Below are 4,327 nucleotides of genomic sequence, written 5' to 3' on the forward strand. Positions count from 1 at the left end.
GGCCTCTGATAGCCCACTGAGATAACTTATTGCAATTTATTAAACTGAACGCATTGATCTAACTCAACTCCTGTGGGTAGGGTCTAGTTAAAGATGCAAGGCGTGATTAAAACGTTACAAGTATAGCTTTTAAAGATGAAAGCTTAAAATTGCCTTCCCTTCAAAATGCAACACTTAGGCATTTTCCCCAAAACGCAGTCTTTCATGAAATAATCCGGAATCAGGAGTACATTTACGTTATTATCCTATTTGTGCCGACATCTTACGGACAAGAACCCCCCTACCCCTTCCTTCATTATTCAGTGTGTGAAAAGACAGTTCTACGGCCAGCCGGCATGTGGTAAAGATCGTACATTGACATGGTTAGGCTATCAATCAATCACATTTATTTATAAAGCCCTTTTTACAACAGCAGTTGTCACAAAGTGCTTATACAGAAACCGTACCTAAAACCCCAGAGAGCAATGCAGATGTAGAAGCTCTTGGCTAGGAAAAACTCCCCAGAAAGGGCTTTATTGGGGCATTTTGCTTAGCCTATAGAACCTACTTAGCCTTGCTTTATACTCGGCAAAGGGATGTACAGTGCATTCGGAAAGAATTCAGACCCCTTGACTTTTTCCACATTGTGTTACTTTACAGCCTTATTCTAAAATTAAATAAAAAAATGTCCTCATCAATCTACACACAATACGCCATAGTGATAAAGCAGATGTATTAAAAATAAAAAACATAAATACCTTATTTATATACAGTACCAGTCAAAAGTTTGGAGTGTGCAAAGCTGTCATCAAGGCAAAGGGTGGCTACTTTGAAGAATCAAAAATTTGAACACTTTTTTGGTTACTACTTCATACTTTTGATGTCTTCACTATTATTCTACAGTGTAGAAAATAGTAAAAATAAAGAAAACAATTGAATGAGTAGGTGTTTAAAAACTTTTGACTGGTAGTGTTTGTATTCAGACCTTTTGCTATGAGACTTGAAATTGAGCTCAGGTCCATCCTGTTTCCATTAATCATCCTTGAGGTGGTTCTTCAACTTGATTGGAGTCCACCTGTGGTAAATTCAATTGATTGGACATTATTTGGGAAGGCACACACCTGTCTATATAAGGTCCCACAGTTGACAGTGCCTGTCAGAGCAAAAACCAAGCCATGAGGTCAAAGGAATTGTCCGTAGAGCTCCGAGACAGGATTGTGTCGAGGCACAGATCTGGGGAAGGGTACCAAAACATTTCTGCAGTTTTGAAGGTCCCCAAGAATACAGTGGCCTCTGTCATTTTTAAAACCAAGACACTTCCTAGAGCTGGCCCGCCAAACTGAGCAATCAGGGGAGAAGGGCCTTGGTCAAAGACGTGACCAAGCAGCCAATGGTCACTCTGACAGAGCTCCAGAGTTCCTCTGTGGAGAGGGGAGAACCTTCCAGAAGGACAACCATCTCTGCAGCACTCCACCAATCAGGCCTTTATGGTAGAGTGGCCAGACAGAAGCCACTCCTCAGTAAAAGGCACATGACAGCCCATTTGGAGTTTACCAAAAGGTACCTAAAGGACTCTCAGACCACGAGAAACAAGATTCTCTGGTCTGATGAAGCAAAGATTGAACTCTTTGGCCTGAAAGCCAAGTGTCACGTCTGGAGGAAACCTGGCACCATCCCTACAGTGAAGCATGGTGGTGGCAGCATCATGCTGTGGGGATGTTTTTCAGCGTCAGGGACTGGGAGACTAGTCAGGTTTGAGGGAAAGATGAACGGAGCAAAGTACAGAGAGATCTTTGATGAAAACCTGCTCCAGAGTGCTCAGGACCTCAGACTGGGACGAAGGTTCACCTTCCAACAGGACAACAACCCTAAGCACACAGCCAAGACAACGCAGGAGTGGCTTTGGGACAAGTCTCTGAATGTCCTTGAGTGGCCCAGCCAGAGCCTGGACTTGTACCAATCGAACATCTCTGGAAAGACCTGAAAATAGCTATGCAGTGACGCTTCCCATCAAACCTGACAGAGCTTGAGAGGATCTGCAGAGAAAAATGCGAGGAACTCCCCAAATACAGGTGTGCCAGGCTTGTAGTGTCATATCCAAGAAGACTTGAGGCATTAATTGCTGCAAAAGGTGCTTCAACAAAGTACTTAGTAAAGGGTCTGAATACTTATGTAAATGTGAAATTTCAGTTTGCAAACATTTCAAAACATTTTTTTTTGCTTTGTCATTATGGGGTATTGTGTGTAGATTAATTAGGCTAAAGAACACTTTTAATCAATTTTAGAATAAGGCTTTAATGTAATAAAATATGCCAAAGTAGGCCTATTCATATGATGAGATCACGGCTGTTCAGACCTACACAGCACGATAGACAAACACACTAAAAATAAAAGGTTGCTGGAGGAGCATTTAGGAGTTTTTGAAACTGTGGGGGAACCCCTATAAGTTCTTCAAAGAACCCTTTAAAACCCCCATTAATGGTTCCACAAAGAATGTTTTTGTGTTCATTTTTATTAGTAATAATCAGCAAAAATAACAATAATAACACAATCTTTTAGTTGTCAGTGTTGATGTTAGAGGCAAAGCAGCATAAAAAAAGGTATCCTCCTAGCCCCAAGTCCAATAGTCCTCTGGCATGTTGATGGCGTCTGTAGGTTATCCATAGCCAGAATGATTTTGCAGTGCATGGTGATCGAACAGGTGACTTTTGACAACGATTTTCATACCTTGTCCATAATGTAGATGCCTCTGGGATTTTCATTGAAGAGGTAAGGGAGGAGGAAGATGGCTGCTGTGGCAGAGTCCTATAAGGTTTTAGAGAAACCATTCATTCAAATTATTTGTAGATGATACATGTGATCTGCATAACATTATGAGACAAACCAATACCAATGATATATACCTTTGTGTGCCTCCTGGTCAGTACACCTGCAGACACATGTAAATAAGTGAGCCAGCCATTCAGTAATCTGCACCCAAGGCAGCTTTAACATATTGTTACATATTCTTACCTCTTTGTTGATTCCTATAAATTGAATTGGCCATTTTCAGAATTTCTAAAAAGGGAGAAAGTGTGACATAACACAGCTATTTGCATAAATATGAAAAGATCGATGGTATCATCATAAAAGGAGAATCCTTATCTTACATTTAGGAGATCTTTACATGTTTCAGTTAAGTGCCTGCACCTACTGTCTTATCAAATTCAAATCAAACTGTTTAAGGTGGTCAGTTAGGTTCCTGCAAGAACCCCCAATAACTAAAGAGGTTCCTCGATTAACCCCACCTCCTATGGGGTTCTTGGAAGAACCTTTTGTGGCAATATTTCAGTGCCAAGAACCCTAAGGTTCTTCAGGGAACTTTGAGGACATTAGAAGGACCCTTGTTGAACCCCTAATTTTTTTAATGTAGAAGCTCATTGTGTTTTTCTCCTCTATACCCCTTTCACCGTCCTTTGATACCTATTGTCCTACCTGTCCAATACCATACACCCACCATTGCGCAATCTGTCTCGATTTCGCAACATTTCAAATTTTCAGCAACCTGAATATCACACACAACATGCCGCAGAGCTGCTTTCTTTGTGTTCTAGCGGCACCAAAAGGCGGTATTGTGTAACAACACCTGAGTGGAGAGAAGGCATGTTGCGCGGTGCACCGGAATGATGCGGCTTGAAGCCAGACGCACAAGATAGATTTGCTTAGGCTATATTGCAAATCAATTAATAGCTCAAGGAACCAACTGACTATTGTAATAAGCTCAATGAATTGGCAAGGCTTGGTTGGGATAGCAGGTGGATCATTACAAGAGGAAAGGATGGCGTATAGACTTCACAAAACACACAAGAAGTCTACAGAATATTTCCTTTGTGGTCCAAGTAGCCTATGCAAATGGTGGATTATACAATTGCACATAAGTACAACGGCAATAGTTTGAAGGGTGTCTACAACACAAGGAAATGACCTGATGCTTTAAAAAGAAGAGAAAATTGGGTGCAAGGAGGGTCCGGTCACTCGTAATAGCCAAACTGCAACAGCTGTACACAATAATTACAATAATCTGTCATTATGGGACGGAAATATGTGATCTTTAAATATTGTGCATTATTAATGGGCTGCTGTAGTAATGTCATCAAACACTTGCAGGCCTCGATCCTCAATTAGCGACGCAGATATTAGAGTAGGAGATCAAACGGCTTTGGCCGCCAGGAGGGAACTAGTCATTCCCCAATCCTAATCCTTCTATGGTTTCCTCACACTGCTAAGTAGGCCTATAGCATTTTTATCTGACTAACCAATGTGTTATTCTTGACTCAGAGCTGAAATGAAGACAAAGTTGGCAGAATGG

General features: G+C 41.3%; 1 long non-coding RNA gene across 2 annotated transcripts in view; it reads left to right on the forward strand.

Moving 5' to 3' along the window:
* LOC145862452 (uncharacterized) overlaps nucleotides 1–4,327 on the forward strand; it is a 28,139-nt gene that overhangs the window by 17,839 nt on the left and 5,973 nt on the right. The window lies entirely within an intron of this gene.

Source organism: Salmo salar, chromosome 20, assembly GCF_965601325.2.
Source record: "Salmo salar chromosome 20, fSalSal1, whole genome shotgun sequence".
Taxonomy (NCBI): Eukaryota; Metazoa; Chordata; class Actinopteri; order Salmoniformes; family Salmonidae; genus Salmo; species Salmo salar.